Source organism: Nelumbo lutea, chromosome 1 (assembly GCF_056320005.1).
Source record: "Nelumbo lutea isolate HS-2025 chromosome 1, American lotus-T2T, whole genome shotgun sequence".
Lineage (NCBI taxonomy): Eukaryota > Viridiplantae > Streptophyta > Magnoliopsida > Proteales > Nelumbonaceae > Nelumbo > Nelumbo lutea.
The window spans coordinates 11,663,786-11,681,549 of record NC_142684.1 but is presented as its reverse complement, the minus strand read 5'-3'; the positions used below and the strand labels follow the sequence as shown (position 1 = coordinate 11,681,549).

Genomic DNA, 17,764 nt, shown 5'->3' with positions numbered 1-17,764 from the left:
GAAGAAATTCAAAGATTTTGTAGACATCTTTGAACTGAAGGAGCTTCTAATGCTACAAGGTGAGTATCCTCACGAGCCTTGCTAGTGTAACTTCTGATTTGTTCTATTAGCTTAATTCAGGAGTTGTCCTATAATGGTCCTTTGCCTTTTAGATTTGGAAAGATGTGATTGGAGGACCCCACTTTTGTAGAAAACGTTAAGAGTTTGTGGGTAGAAGCCAGTGGTAGTGGCACAAAGGTGTTAAGGTTCTCCTAGGTCCTTAAAATGTTGAAAGAGAAAACTAAGAGTTAGAACAAAGAGAAATTTGGGAGGGTGGAGGAAACAAATAAAAGAATCTTCTCAAGTATTGTGGAGTTGGATAGTAAGGAAGCTATGAGAGACATTAGTGGGGAGGAAAAATAGAAGCTAAAGTTTGAATTGGGAGGTTTGTTAAGAAAAGAGGAAATTTCCTTGAGATAAAAGTTGAGATGTAGATGCCTTGTGGAAAGTGATGGAAACAATAGGAGAGAAAGAATCAAATAACTAGCATTGAAGTGGATAATTAGGAGGAAACAGTGGAGGAGGAAATAGATAAAATTTTTTGGACCACTTTAAGGGCTTCTTTTCCACCTTAGGGGTGAGGAGATAAATTTCCCAGAATTGACCAAGTATAGAGTGCTAGAAGACATTGTTGCAAATATAGAAAAAATGTTTACACTTGAGGAGAAGAAAGAGATAGTGTTTTTTATGGAAAGATTTAAAGCCTCGAGGCTAGATGGATTTTCCATGTCTTTTTATTAGGAGTAATGGGAAATATTAAAAGATGGTCTATTGGAAGCTTTCAGTGAGTTTTTTTTTTATGAAGAGGAAATTTCTCGAGGAGCAAGCTCAACTTAAGTCAGCATTGGTCACTCTCCCACTTAAATAAAATGTAATGGTGTTTATATTTGAACCAATGAATGATATCGCAATCAGATATAGATATTAACAAAGTTGGGTGTAGCCACTTGTTTGATTCTTAATTGCTTGTGTTAGTGACAATCTGTTTGATTGTTCCAGAATGAAATCATACTTCAATTACTTCATCTTACTTGAGTGTGAATGGTAATGTTAAGAAAAAAAAAATGACTTAAAACATGATCAAGGATTCCATTTGACATATAACGTAATGTGTGTGTATATAAGTACGCAAAAAGCTCCATGTTGCAACATTAGTACAATGCCTCAGAGGGTTGTGGAACCAACCATAATACTTTGTGCCAGTCATAAATTAAAATCCATGGACTGATCCTAGTTGAAACGGTGTGGCATAGATTCAGTTCAATTAAAGAGCCTAGCAGTAAGGGGGTTTGCTCTCAACTTTCCAGTGTAGGATGTTGAAACCAAACCTAGAGGATGCCAAAAGCAAACAAGCACAAAGGTTTTGCTCTTAGCTTGCAAGTGCAGGATGTTTAAAGCAAACAACTTGGATATTCATGTAGAACAAACATTAAGTTTGGGTATTTTTATGGTGTCTTTCCCTGATGGTTAAGAGAATTAGGTGTTTGAGAACATACAAATTACAAAACACCAGAAAAGTGCTTATTAAAAATTACAAATACAAACTTGATTTGGGCAAATGTAAGCCTTCTAAAGACATAGGATTAAACACTCAAAGAAACTTAATTTTAAACTAAAGCATGATGTGAAACCAAAACTCCTATTGCATTTTCACAACTTAAAAGAATGAAAGAGATAATAGAACTTTGCAATTGTGATAAAGATGATATTGAGTACGGTTTTGGCATATATAACTGTTGAAACTTCTTGAGATGAAAGGCAAAAGACTGAATATGATTGAAAATGAAGAGAAAAAAAATACTTGGAGCTCCATTAGCTCCAAGTGTCTAAAAACCTACATTATTTCTGTTCACATATTTTTCCAATCAATCACCTAAAGGTGTAAATCGGGCTACGGTGGGCCGGCAAGGCATGACCCGCATGCGGCTAGTGCAAAGTGCATGCCATTCTGTGTCAGCCTGCGATCCGTGCTTCCCTCCCCTGGGATATTTTGGGGGTTGGCCCGTACCGTGCTGTGCCGTGGTCCGAGCCTTGGGCCAGGCCAGGCCAAGTCATGTTTTTTAAAATTTTTAAAAAATAATAAAATTTTTAACATAAATTAAAAATATATACAATAAATTAAAAAAAAAAAGATCTTAAATTTTTATTTTATATGAATTTTGACGTATACAATTGTTTATATATGCAATAATAAAATGAAATACTATAATAAAATTGAAAATAAAATTATACATATTAATATATTATATAATTATTATATTATTATATACATATTATATATTATATATATATAAATATATATGAGTCGTGCTAGGCTGTGCCGGTACATGGGCTATAGGTGGCATGGCCCGCTCGGTTCTGCCGTGCCAGGCCGAGCCAGCTCAATATCGTGCTGGGCCGCAAGCAACATGGCACGATTTACACCTCTATAATCACTCTTTATTATTGGTTTTTAAAAAAAATAAATTAATAAATATAATTACAGGAGTAAAGCATATAAATGATATAATAAATAGTGAGAATAATTTTGGAAATAAAAATCAGAGTATCCAAGACAAAAACTAATGGACTTTTAGGCAACGGTAAAGCAAATAGAAATAATGTTTGAGAGGTAATTTTGGAAATTAAAATCAGGAAGTATTGACGAATGGGACGATTACCATTCCCATTTTTACTAATGGTCAATAGTAGAATTGTATGTGATTTGTTTGGTCAAACAAATTCTGTAACACAGTGTTAAATTTGTCAATTTGAATTGACGGTGTTCAAGCAACAAATTCATATAAAAAAAATCCATCAACATTAGCGCCATCCATGGAAAATGCAAGTGGAGGATTTTAGTTTCACCATGGAAAAACTTTGGCTGTCGCTATGCTGTTGAGAGCATTCTTGGGAATGCCACGTTACCATGAGAATGAGTTAAAATACTAATTGCCACCTATTTTCTTTTGACCAAAAAGATAAACATGGGCATGAATGGGCACGTTACAGTGATCTCACGTATCAACTAATTTACGAAAATCAACTCTGTTAATGGTGGGATTAACTGCCTCCAAAAACTTGGCTTGTTACAATTCAACCCAATGATCAAATTGAAAAAAAAGAGAGAAGAAAAATAAAATAAAATAAACCTTCTTGAATCTAATTAATACTATGTGCATGAAATACAACTCAAAACCCATTAACGTAGGTACAAAGCTACATACAACCATCTAATTAAATTACAGATGGCAAATAAGATAATCCTAATGGTAGACATGGAATGAATCATGCTAAGCCTGAAGAAGTTTAACTGAAGTAGAGAAATGGTCAGAGGACCAACTTTAATGCCACTGAAGGTCGGCCATATAACACTAAGAAATCAAATCAATGACAAACATAACACAAATAACACCATTGCCATCAAAATCTCCTCTTGTGATCTGGTTCTTCTCCGAAAGATTTTGCTAGAATAGAAGAACAGAAGAGTAGAAGGAGAGAAGAAGGTTGGACGTGAACAGTACTCAAACAGATTCTGAATTGATTTTCATTAATGAAACAATAACAATCTTGCTTATTTATAGATACATCAGTACAAGTTAGTTTTGTAGATAAACTAGGACTGTTAGGTCTTATCTTCTATATCCCTTATCTCTTTGTGAGTTTCAATAGGATTGCAATTCTTGATGGAGTCCTTATCGCCAATACGCCCCTTCAAACTCAACGACCATTCATAAACGTTGAGTTTGGCCTTTGGTGAAGATATCAGTGATTTGGTCATAGGAGGAGATGAAGTGATAATCCACTTCAATGTGTTTGGTGCGAGCATGGTAGACCGGGTTGGCAGCCAAGTATGTAGCCCTAGATGACTTCGGCAATGAGATTAGCAAGAGCTCTAAACTCGGCTTCTATACTTGAATGAGCAATTGTGGACTGCTTACCAGCTCGCCAAGAGACCAAATTAGGTCCAAGAAAAATTGTAATACCCCTAGTTGAGCGCCTATCATCTTGGCACCCTACCCAATCGGCACCACAGTAGCAATGGATAGTGGGGGAGGAGGTGACATAAAAATTCAATGAATTAGTAATCGTACCCTTACCTTAATATGCGTTTGACAAACTACTAGTGTGCATCAGTTGGGTTTTGGAGGAACTAGCATGCCTTGTTGACACTAAAGGCAATGTCTGGTCTAGTAATAGTAGCATATTGAAGAGAACCAACAATGTTGCAAAACTCAGTTGTATCTTCAAGAGGAGTGCCATCATACTTGGAGAGAGAGAAATTTGATGGAATGGGAGTGGAAACCGGCTTACAGCCTTCCATCTTGCAACGGTGGAGAATGTCTAGAATATATTTCTATTGAGAAAGCTGAAGTTCGCTAGAGGTAAACTCAGCTTCATGCCTAAAACATAGTGAAGGGTGCCAAGGTCCTTGATAGCAAATGTGGCGGCTAGTTGTGAAATAATGTGAAAAATAGAATCTGCATTGTTTCCTATAACTACCAAGTCATCCACATAGATGAGGATATACAAGATAATGTTGTCAATATGATAAATGAATAAGGAAGCACCGGTCATAGTTCATAGCCTTAAAACCCACGTTGTGAAGAGACGAACTAAGTTTAGAAAACCAAGCACGAAGGGCTTATTTGAGACCATATAATGCCTTATTGAGTTTGTAGACATGGTTAGGGAATTGAGGGTCCTCAAAAACTTGAGGTTGTCTCATATACACATCTTCAGAGAGTTCACCATGTAAGAATGCATTATTCACATCGAGTTAGCGAATGGGCCATTTATGAGAAGCTGCAATGCTAAGGATAATCCTTATGGTAGTGGGTTTAACCATGGGGCTGAAGGTTTACTCAATACCAGGGTGCTGAGTAAAGCCTCAAGTTACAAGGTGGGCATTATAATGTTGAAGGCTACCATTGGCATTTTGTTTGATTTTATATATCCATTTGCAATCAATAGCATTCATATCATTAGTGTAGGGAACCAATGTCCATGTTCCATTTTCCATAAGAGCGTCAAATTCTTCACTCATGGCATTATGCCATTCAGCATCTTTCTTAGCCTGTGAGTAAGATGATGGTTCAAGAGAATATTGAGAGAGTAATGCTTCTAGTAGAGGATGTTTAGTAGCTAGTAAAGACGATCCTTGAGCTTAGGACCTAGCCACCATGGATTCGATACTTCTCATCCTAGGTGGTAGTGAAGATGGTAATTGTGGTGGTGAAGAGGAAGAAGGGGGGGAGTGTGGGGATGATGTCTCATTGGAAGGGGAAGAAGTAGTGAGTGGGGGAGCTGTAATAAAAGTGACCGAATTTGAAGAGTCGAAGGAAGGAGGGGCTGTAATGGTAGGGTAAGGGAAAACTACTTCATTAAAAACCACATCACGGCTAATAATAACTTTCCCAATAATTGGGTTGAAGCAACAATAACCTTTGTGTGAAGTGTTGTAGCCCAAGATAATGTGAAGGGAGGAGCGAAAATCCATTTTATGTTGATTAAAGGGTCTTAGGAAGGGATAACAAGAATACCCAAAAACTTTGAGAATGTTGTAGTCTGGGGGTTTTGCAAATAGTTTCTCATGAGGAGAAAGAACCTGCAGGAGTGGAGTAGGCATGCGATTTATCAAGAAGGTAGCAGTGAGAGCAACCTCATCCTAGAAGGAAAGAGGTAAAGATGCATGAGAAAGTAATGCAAGTGCAGCCTCAGTAATATGCCTATGCTTTCGCTCAGGAGCACCATTTTGAGAGTGAGCATGCAGGCATGAAATACGATGAACTATCCCAAAATTTTCAAGATAAGTAGCAGTAGTCAGATTGAAAATATTTGATTTTAGTAGAAAATAGATTTTCAACTTGATTCTTGAACTTAAGAAAAGTAGATAATGCATCAGATTTATTTGTTAATGGAAATACTCAACAAAAATGACTAAAATCATCCATAAATAAAATATAGTATTTAAGCCCATTATGTGAGCTAATAGGGGAGGGTTCCCAAATATCTGAGTAAAAACTCCAAGGGTGCTGAAGAACGATGATGACTACTAGTATATGGGAGACGATGACTTTTAGCTACTTGACAATGATGACAAAACTGAAAATTATCATTAACAGAGGGGAACCCAATAGAATCAAGGACTTGCTTTATGATCTTTAATGCCAGAAGTCTTATACGAATGACTTAGTAGAGGCATTGGTAATAAAAGCTGAAGGAGATGGTACATCCATAGGCAAAAGTTGATAGAGTCCATTTTTATTGAGACCTTGCAAAAGGGGCTTCCCCGAGGATCGATCCTTTCACAAGAAAATAAGATTGGTGAAATTCAAAGAAATAATTGTTATCCCGAGCAAATTGGCTAACAAAAAAGAAGGTTTTTGGTAATATCAGGAACATGAAGAATATCACAAAGATGAAATAGACGACTATTTAGATGAAAAGAAGAATGGCCAATATGAGAAATATCCAAACTTGTTCCATTACCAGTAGGGATCTGATCAATCCTAGAATATTCAGATCGAGCTTGTAAGTTGTTTAGACATGGAGTTAATTGATGAGAAGCACCAGAGTTCGGGTACCAATTGGGATCAACTTGTGATTGTGTAGTGCTAGCATGATATGGAGTGGATTGTGCCGGGGAAGGCTGCTCTTCGGTGAAAGAGATATCAAATCGCCTATAACAAGATAAGGCCATATGATTGGCCTTGTTGCATAGTTGACAACACCCGGGTTCTGTTGACCATTCTGTTGATGAGGATAACCACTACCACCACCACCACATCCCCTTCCTCGAGAATTGGACTGAAAGGTATTTTATGGAAGGAGGCTATTGGAGGACGGGTGCTGGGGTTTATTATTGAATTGTTGTTGCTTATTAGCAACATTAGCACTTAAACTGGTCAAGTCAGTTATAGAATGTCTTTGTGAAAGCCATGACTCATGATTCAACAGTTGACCATATAAATCAGACAATGTGACAGTTGCAAAATTTGACTTAGTAGTAAAGGAAGTAATAAAAGAGTCATAATCCGAACCTAAACCGTTGAGGATGCTGAGAAGAAGATCTCTGTTGTTCACCTGTTCAGAAGTAGCCGCCAGTTGTTCCACTAGAATCTTTACTTTTTGGATATACTCAGTGATAGTTGAACTCCCCTTTTTCAATGACATGAGTTGCATACAGAACTGAAATAGTCGGGCTGGTGAGGGAGAGGCATAGGCTTCTTCCAAAGCTTTCCAAACTTCTCGTGAGGTGTTGAGCCCAACTACTTGGCTGATAACACTTTCGGTGAGGGAGGAGATGATCCAACTCATAATGAGTTGATCAAGTCATATCCATGCTAAGAATTCTAGATTTGGCACTTGTTGTCCATTGATTGTGATCTCTCTAGTCAGACATGGCAAAGGTCCATCCACAATGTCATCAATATCGTGGGCTCTGAAGATGGGTAGAAATTGGGCTTTCCAAGCAACATTATTGTCCCTGTTTAATGGGGAGAAAATGTGTGATGTTGGAGACATTGATGGTGGAAGAAAGGGTGGTTAAGGCATGGGAGGATGTAGATGGCGAAGAAAAAGAACATGCACTTGATAGCTCAAGTAGAAGGAGAAAAACTCTTCTTCTTTCTTATTTTTTCCTTTGCAATGAATGAGTTATATACACACCTCTCCTAGTTACACCCAAACTGTCTTGTTCTTCCTTTCCTAGTTACATACAAATTATTATGATAAGAGTTATCCTAGAATTAAGGGATACTCTCCTCGTTTACAGCTCACGCCAATACTCCCCCTCACGTTGGCGCGTACAAATCTTGGATGCCCAACTTTCCAAGTGAGCTGTAGAAGTTTTTACTGGATACAACTTTTGTAAGTATATCTGCCAGCTGGTCTTCAGACTTGACAAAGGGAAATCGAATGATTCTGTCTTCGATATTTTGTTTGATAAAATGCTGGTCCACTTCCACATGCTTTGTTCGATCATGTTGGATAGGATTCTGAGAAATGTCTATGGCAGCCTTGTTATCACAGAATAGGTCTATCTAAGAGGTTGGGGGGAAACCAATTTCAATCATCAAGCTTCTAAGCTAGAGTAGCTCGCAAAGTCCTTTAGCCATTCCTCAAAACTCAGCTTTAGCACTTGATAGGGCCACCACCTTTTGTTTTTTACTCCTCCACGTGACCAGGTTCCCACCAACAAATGTAAAGTACCCCGAGGTGGATTTTCTATCTGAGATATTTCCGGCCCAATCTGCATCTGTATAGCCTTCTATCTTTAGATGATTATTTTTGAGAACATAAGTCCTTTTCCAGGAGAGGACTTCAAGTATCGCAGAATTCGCATTACAGCATCCATGTGATATTTGCTTGGGCAATGCATGAACTGACTTACTATGCTGACAGCGTAGGTGATGTCTGGACGAGTGTGTGAAAGGTAAATAAATTTACCAACCAGCCTTTGATATCTCTCCTTATTGGTAGGTACTTGGTTTGGGTATTCTCCAAGTTTATGCTTTTGAACAATTGGTGTGTCTGTCGGCTTGCACTCTAACAGTCCCACTTTGGAGAGCAAATCCAATGTGTATTTCCGTTGTGACAGAAATATACCTTCCCTTGATCTAGAAACTTCAATTCTTAGAAAATACTTGAGCCCGCCTAAGTTCTTCATTTCAAACTCAATTTCCAATTGCTTTTATAGTGTTGCTATTTCTCCTAAATCATTCCCTATGATAATCATATCATCCACGTATATGATTAGAGCTGTCACCCTCCCTCGTTGTGCTTCAGAAATAGTGTATGGTCTAAATTGCTTTTTTGGAAGCCATATTTCCTCATCGCGAGACTAAACCGCCCAAACCATTCCCGCGGTGATTGTTTCAGTCCATATAGTGCTCGCTGTAGCTTACACACAACTTGGTTCTTAGAATTTGGTGTATAACCAGGTGGGATGTCCATGTATACCTCCTCTTCAAGATCACCATGGAGGAAGGCGTTTTTTACATCGAACTGGTATAGTGGCCAATCAAGGTTTGCTGCAAGAGATAATAAAACTTTGACCGTATTCAACTTGGCCACTGGTGAGAAGGTCTCTTGATAATCTACGCCCTGGGTCTGGGTATAACCTTTTGCGACTAGCCTCGCTTTATATCTCTCAATTGTCCCGTCCGCCTTGTCTTTAATGGAAAATACCCACTTACACCCTACAGGTCTTTTCCCTTCAGGCAAGGTAACCAGAGTCCATGTTTTGTTCTTCAATAGTGCCTCCATCTCTTCTTGTATGGCCTAAGTCCATTTCTGGCTTGTCAACGCTTCTTGAATACTGGCGGGGATATGTTTTGAGAACAATTCTTGCATAAATGTTTTTAGAGGTTTGGAGAGTCTCCTTGTTGATAGATAATTGGCAATTGGATACTTTGACCTCCGATCCTCGACATTTGGAGAATATCTATTTGGTGGTTTGCCACGATTATGCCTGAAAGGTAAAGTGTAACTAGCCGAAGTATTCATATCATTAGGGCCTGAAGGTGTGGTAGGAGAGATTACCTCAGGGATGGCTTCTGGGATATCCTCAGGAGATGGGCCTTCCGGTACTGGGGAGGTTGGGGTCTCTATGTCTTCTGCTGGGAGATGGGCCTGAAGGTGTGCCCCAGTTGCTTCATTGACCACCATCTCTATTGAAGCACTCGTATTTAGCCAGTCGGGAAAAAACCAGTTTTGTTCTTCACTCTGACTCTCCCCGTGAAGAGAAGAATTGGTTTTGGAAGGAGAGTAGAATGTTTCTGATTCTCGAAAGGTAACATCCATGGTAACATAGGTGCGGTGGGTGACTGGGTCATATCATCAGTACCCCTTCTGGTGTAGCGCATACCCCAAAAATAAGCATCTAGCTGCTCGTGGATTCAGTTTTGTGCGTTGATTTTTATGTAGATGCACGAACGCTACACAGCCAAAAACTCAAGGTGGAATCATCAAAACGGATGGCAAGGAGACATGTGATGAAAGAACTTTTAATGGTGTTTTAAACTATAAGACCCGTGATGGCATTCGGTTAAGGAGGTGCACGGCGGTAGCAACAACATCAGCCCAATGTCGGTTAGGTACATGTGCTCCAAGCAACATAGCGCGGGCAGTTTTGAGTATGTGCCGGTTCTTCGTCTCAGCAATGCCATTTTGCTGTAGAGTTTGTGGGCATGAAGTCTCATGAAGTAACCCATGAATCCGGAAATAATCTTGGAACAGTTGATTCATGTATTCCCCACCATTATCAGACCTGAGTACTGATGAACCTACAATTTATTTATAATTTTTGAGGACTTTAGCATGGATTTTTATGCCGGTTTTATTAATTTTTGCCTTAATTTAGCTTAATGCTAAGAATAAGTTTCAGGGATAATTAATCCAAGAAAATGAAGGAAAAAGGCAAGAAAAGAAGGTTTAAAAAGACCAAATCCAGCCCAGTCCGGTTGTGGAAGCAAGAAAGAGCACTGCGGCCCAAGAAGAGCAAGTGGATTCCTTGAGAAAACCCAAGAAAAGAAAACCTAGCTAAGAGTAGAATTCGGTCCAGCAAGGAAGGCCCATTCTCAACCCAAAAGAGTAGCTCAATGTATAGCTATCATGTGCTAAGAGAGAGCCTAAGTGCAGCCCAAATAGCAGCCCTTAGGAAGCTTTCAAAGGAGCTCTAGAAAGCTCAAGAAAGGGGTGTAATACACCCCATTCTAGAGGCTTCAAGAAGGGGCAAGAGCCCCCTTGAAAAACTATATAAGGAGGCCTCTAGGAGGGGGGAGGGGTGTTCAATTGCTTGAGAGGAAGGCTCTCCCACTCTTAGAGGTTCGGCCACCTTGAGAGAAGAGAAGAGAAGAAGGTTAGGCGCAAGGAAGAAGAAGAAGAAGGGCTGAAGGAAGTTCAAGACAAGCAATCTAGAAGAGAAGGTGAGTTCGAAATTAGGGGTTTGTGATTCAAAGATCATTTGTAATAACTCAATTGTAGTTTCATTCTCCTTTAATTTGAATTATGTTTCTTTGTTATATTTTCTTTATTCTTTCTCCTTCCATTCTTCCTTGATGTATTTCAGCTTGTAAAATTTTAGTTCAGCAATCTAATTCTTTTTGATTCATTCGAATGGTCATGAATTGTACTTGGAGTTTCTTGAATAAGTGTGTTTTTGTAGATTAATTCGGCCAACTAACCTTCAAAACTCATATCCGAATTCTCAGATCTGAGATTGCAAGATCTGAATTGCTTGAAAGACAATTCAGATCTGCAATTTTCAGATTGGCCGAATGGATCTAAAGCTTGGAATTCCTAGAGTGCTTGAGAGAGACTCTAGGAATTCAGATCTACTATTCAAGAACTGAATTGGATGCAAGATTAGAGATAACTTGCACAATTCAGTTGGTGATCAATTCAGTTTTGAATTGATGCCTTAAAAGTGTTTGAAGAAATGCATGCATGGGGATTAGATTCTTGTTAGAGATAGAAGAATTGTCACTCATGCATAGGATGAACATGTGCTTGAGAGAGGCTGTTCATGACCTTGGGGTTTTCACCAAACCAAGGCTCAATTACGATTTATTCGAATGATCCAAATTGATAGATTACTGAATTCTGAGATTGAAATTTACTGTTTACTCTTCTAGCCTGATTTGAAGGCAATTGGACCAATGATTTAGATAAATTTTAATTTAGGATTTTTAGCTTTCATTAAAAGTTTTGATTTATTTGTTAATCAGATAAGAAGTACTCAGTTTAGTATTGATACTTGTTTCCTAAATCCTCGTGGAAATGATACTTCACTCACTACTTTATTACTTGAACGGCTAGTGCACTTGCTAGTGTCACAATGAGCCACACATCAAGTTTTTGGCGCCGTTGCCAGGGATTTATAGAAGCAACATTAGGAACGATTGATCATTCTTAATCTGGTTTTAGCATTGCATTCATGGCTGGTTTTAAAATTTTCATCTTACATTTTAGCCTTGAATGCAAGGCTGCATTCATGGAGCCATGGTTCTTCTATTGATATTTGATTGTTCCATCCTTTGTTTTAGTTTTAGTGTAGCTGAAGTAGATCTGATTTCTCTTATTTGTTATTCTATTACCTCCAAAAAGAAAAAAAAATTATAAATATCAAAATGAGTTCAGACCTGAATTGCATTCAGCAATCAGAGCTACACTCATCCAAAAAGATTTTGGTTGCATTGTTGTATTTTGTTTTAGCTTTCTTCCTTTCTAAAAAGAAAAAAAATACATATATATATAGAAAAAGAAAAGAAAAAAAAACAATGAAAGAATAGCATGAGAGCTTTCAGATCTGAACTTCAAATCTGACTTTCAAATCTGAAACTCAAATCTGAAGTTCAGACTTGTCTCATGGCTGAAATTGTAGCAAAGAATGAAAGAAATTTGATGTGAACTTAGACTTGGGGTCAGATCTGAGTTCAGTTGGTTGTAAATCTGCTAGGTTCAGATCTGAGTTCATCTGAACTCACTCAGACCTGAACTCAATTCTGATGTGAATTTGGCACCCCATTCACATTGTGAGATATCATATTTGCTTCAAGAATCAAAGGGTAGCAAGGAATGAAAAATATTTGAAAGAATGACATGTGAGCCTTCAGATCTGAACCTCTGATTTGAACTCAAATCTGAGCTCAACTGGTTGCAGGTCTGAATGTATTTGGGTTCAGATCTGAGTTCAATGAACTCAGACCTGAACCCACTCTATTCTGATGTGAATTCGGGTAGTAACAACACCCAATTCACAATTTGATGCATCAGACTTGCCTCATTGATGAAAATATAAGCCATGAATGGTAAAATCAGATCTGAAATGCATGAGAATCTGAGGCAGTATGAGTACATGATCTGAAATTTCTTTGAACTTGATATTTTATTATCATTTAAATCTCTTGCACCTGATCTGAATTGATGTTTGGATTAGATTAGGACTGATGTTTGTAAGGCCTGAAAGGTCCAAAAAGAGCTTCATATTTTAGATTGTAATATACTGGCATTCAGATCTGAATCCAGGCTGCTTACAGTATAAACATTGCATACCTGATTTCAAGTTTCTGCAATCACTGAACATGAGCCACTCAGGCTTGGATGTCCATTTCTAAATTTAAAGTTTTTGTTGGCCAACTCTATTTTCTAATAAAGTTACAGATATGAAGTGCAGGTGGTTTGATATGAGATCTAATTTGAAATATCTTTGGACTGAGTTTTGTTCAGTAAAACTGCTAACATCATATCTGAATTGCAGCAATTAACAATACCAAACATTGCAGACCCAATTTTCAGGTCTTAGCAAGTGTTTGATATGCATCATCTATACAGGTTTGGGCTTCAATTGTAGAGCTTAAAATCTTTAACCCAAGCCTAACTCAAGACTGGTTTTAGTTTATTTCAGGTCCTTTTAATATATTTTTCAGATCAGATCTGATATCAGCCCTAAAGCATCACAGATTTGATTCCAACCTTAATGGATGTATATTGCAGTGTATACCAATGAGTGTGTATGAGATATACAACTCAGATCTGAATTATTATTTATTAATTTTCTCTGGACTAACAATACCAAAGACTTGCAGATCTGAACTCAACTAAATTGGATCTAAATTCAAATGTTGCAATCGATGGATGTAGATAAAGGAACCTTGAATAAGATGTTGATCTGCTTTTAGTTAGCTACATTTATTTGTTTTAGGATGTAGGTTTGTATATTCCAATACTTCACTATACATTTTTAGTTGTAATAAGGTTAGTTATTTTGTGAATATTGGCTTGTTTATTGCCTTGACTTTCGCAGTTTCTGACAAGCAGAGTCGAGCTGGAGGAAATCCTCTACGACCCGAAGATTGAAAGAACTCTCCGTGTCCGACTAAGAGCAGCCAAACAAGTCCAACAAGAAAGCTCAAGAAGCTCAAGAGACTCAAGAAATGGTTGAGCAGAGAACTATGATAGACTATGCCAAACCCACTCTCACTGGAGCTACCTCCAGCATTATCAGGCCCAATATTGCTGCTAACAACTTTGAGATAAAACCTGCCATCATACAAATGATTCAAAACATGGTGCAATTCTGTGGATTGGCCCACGAAGATCCCAATGCACACATTTTTAACTTTTTAGAAATTTGTGACACCTTCAAACACAATGGGGTAAGTGATGATGCCATTAGGTTGAGGTTATTCCCATTTTCTTTGAAGGATAAAGCCAAAGCATGGCTGAATTCATTATCGGCAAGATCAATAGCTACGTGGGATGAAATGGCCAGCTGTTTTCTCTCTAAATATTTTCCCCCTTCTAAAACTACTAAAATGAGGAATGACATCACTACTTTTTTCCAGCAAGAGGGGGAATCTTTATACAAGTCATGGGAACAATACAAGGAGCTGTTAAGGAGAGTTCCTCACCATGGCCTCCCCATTTGGCTGCAAGTGCAGACTTTCTATAATGGTCTTACTGACTCAAATAAGACCATATTAGATGCTACAGCCGGAGGGTCCATAAATAATAAAACTCCTGAGGTTGTCCATGCACTTATTGAGGAAATGGCAGCCAACAACTATCAATGGAATTCTGAAAGAACTCAAACTAGGAAGCAGCATGGCTTGCATAATGTTGATACTTATACGACACTATCTACACAAATAGGAGCACTCAATAAGAAAATAGATGAAATGCAGATAGCTGCCATGCATGTGCAACCTCTTAATTGTGAATTGTGTGGGGGAGGCCACATCAGCACTGACTGCCAAGTTGGCAATCAGTTCAGGCCATCTACTGAACAAGTTGACTATGTCAGCAAATCGTCAAGACAGCAGGGTTATCAGAGTCACCATACTTTTCATCCAAGATGGAGGGGACATTCAAACCAGTCCTGGCCGAATCAGCATACTTCCAAGCCGTTTCACCAGACTTATCATCAGCCTGAACCAAAGTCCAATTTGGAGGAACTGATGACAAAATTTATAACAGGTGCAGAAACCAGGAAGCCTCAACAAAAAACCTGGAAAACCAAGTGGGGCAATTGGCACAATTAATCTCTTCCAGACTGCCGGGAACTCTTCCAAGCAACACTGAAGTGAATCCACGAGAGCAGGTGCAAGCTATTACCTTAAGGAATGGGAAAGAGTTGCCCAAGGTAGAAAAGAAGAATTGGGCTGAACCCAAGGCAGAAACAAGCCTTGGGACTGGACAACAGAAGACGAAACAACCAGAAGTACAACAAGGGATGCACCAGCAGCCACAAGTTCCATTCCCTAACAGGCTGAAGCAACAAAAATTGGAAAAGGGATTTGGTAAGTTTCTTGAAATATTAAAAAGTTTACATATTAATATTCCTTTTACTGATGCTTTAGCCCAGATGCCACACTATGCAAGGTTTTTGAAGGAATTATTGGCAAACAAAAGGAAACTGGGAGATGTGGCTACAGTTGCTTTAAATGAGGAATGTTCTGCTATCCTTCTGAACAAGCTGCCTCATAAACTCAAAGATCCAGGGAGTTTCACTATTCCTTGTACCATTGGCAGTTTAAAAATTGAAAAAGCTTTATGTGACCTGGGAGCTAGCATCAATTTAATGCCATATTCTATCTTCAAGAAATTGGGGTTGAATGAACCCCAACCCACTAGAGTGGCATTACAATTGGCTGATAGATCCATTAGACATCCTAGGGGGATCATAGAAGATGTGTTAGTTAAAGTTGACAAATTCATTTTCCTAGTTGATTTCATTGTGTTAGACATGCAAGAAGATGTGGAGGTCCCGCTTATCCTAGGGAGACCTTTCCTGGCTATTGGGAAAGCAATGATTGATGTCCAATAAGGACAACTCAGCCTTAGGATACAAGATGAGGAGATAATTTTTAAAATGTCTGATGCTATGAAACATGCATCCTCTAGTGATGATTCTTGTTTTATGATTGATGCCATTGAATTGACAATTGATGAATGCTTCCAGGTAAGTAGAATAACTGATCCTCTCGAACTCTTTCTCCAGCAGGGAGAACTTGAAGAAGGAGAAAATGAAGAAATAAACCTCATGATAGCATACCTGAATGATAAGCCTCAATTCAAGGGAAAGGGGTTTCTTAAATTAAAGAACTTAGGCAAATTGCCTGGACCATCAAGTAAGCCATCACCCCAAGAATCCCCCACCCTTGAACTGAAGCAATTACCATCCCATTTAGAGTATGCTTTCCTTGAGGAACCATCAGATCTCCCCGTGATAATTTCCGCAGCACTGAATCCCTTACAAAGAGAAAAATTATTAAGAGTGATGCGGGAACACAAAAATGCTATAGCTTGGAAGGTAGAAGATATCAAAGGCATTAATCCATCAATCTGCACTCACAGAATTTTGATGAAAGAGGACAGCAAGCCTTCCGTTCAGCCCCAAAGGCGCCTGAACCCCAACATGAAAGAAGTGGTAAAGGCTGAAATAATTAAGTTGTTAGATGTTGGGATCATTTATCCTATTTCTGATAGTTCTTGGGTAAGCCCTGTGCGAGTTGTGCCCAAGAAAGGGGGTATGACTGTTGTATCAAATGAGAAAAATAAACTCATCCCTACTAGAACCGTCACCGGATGGCGTGTGTGTATTGACTATAGAAAATTAAATGAAGCCACCCAGAAGGATCATTTCCCTCTCCCATTTATGGACCAAATGTTGGAGAGGCTAGCTGGGCATAAGTATTATTGTTTCTTGGATGGATATTCAGGGTATAACCAGATACCAATTGCACCAGAAGATCAAGAAAAGACCACTTTTACTTGCCCATATGGAACCTTTGCATACCGAAGGATGCCCTTTGGGTTATGCAATGCCCCATCTACCTTTCAGCGATGTATGATGTCTATATTTTCTGATATGGTTGAAAATTTTATTGAGATCTTTATGGATGATTTTTCAGTTTTTGGCTCTTCGTTTGATGCATGTTTGAATAATCTGGAACAGGTGCTTACTAGATGCAAAGAAACACATCTTGTGTTGAATTGGGAGAAATTTCATTTTATGGTGCAAGAAGGCATAGTGCTTGGACACAAGATCTCTCAAAGAGGTATAGAAGTCGACAAGGCCAAGGTGGAGGCAATTGAAAAACTGCCACCCCCAACATCTGTTTGTTCTTTGAGAAGTTTCTTAGGACATGTCGGATTCTATAGGAGGTTTATTAAGGATTTCTCAAAAATTGCCAAGCCATTATCTACCTTGCTTCAAAAAGAAGTGACTTTTGAATTTTCAACTGAATGCCTTCATGCTTTCAACATCTTGAAAGACAAATTGATCCATGCACCTATCATGGTAGCACCAGATTGGACCCTCCCATTTGAATTAATGTGTGATGCGAGTGATTCTGCTATAGGAGCTATTTTAGGACAAAGAATGAACAAACATTTTCAGCCAATTTACTATGCTAGCAGAACCTTGACTGGACCCCAACTCAATTACACCACCACAAAAAAGGAGCTGCTAGCAGTAATATTTGCACTTGACAAGTTTTGTTCATATCTGATATTATCCAAGGTTGTTGTCTACACAGATCACTCGGCATTAAGGCACTTTCTTACCAAGCAAAACTCAAAACCAAGACTGATCAGGTGGATCCTTTTATTGCAAGAGTTTGACATTGAGACTAGAGACATGAAGGGTGCTGCAAACCTGGCTGCTGACCATCTCTCCCGGTTGGACAAGGTAAGCTCAAAAGAGGAGATAACCAACAACATTCAAGAAGAATTTTTG

At 38.6% G+C, this 17,764-nt stretch overlaps 1 non-coding gene across 1 annotated transcript; it reads right to left on the bottom strand.

Annotated features, from left to right (window-relative positions):
• Positions 1 to 14,336: 14,336 nt before the first annotated feature.
• LOC148873533 (small nucleolar RNA R71) lies at positions 14,337 to 14,443 on the bottom strand. Its single transcript, XR_016106356.1, has one exon. It is a non-coding gene; the product is annotated as a small nucleolar RNA R71 (small nucleolar RNA).
• Positions 14,444 to 17,764: the final 3,321 nt, after the last annotated feature.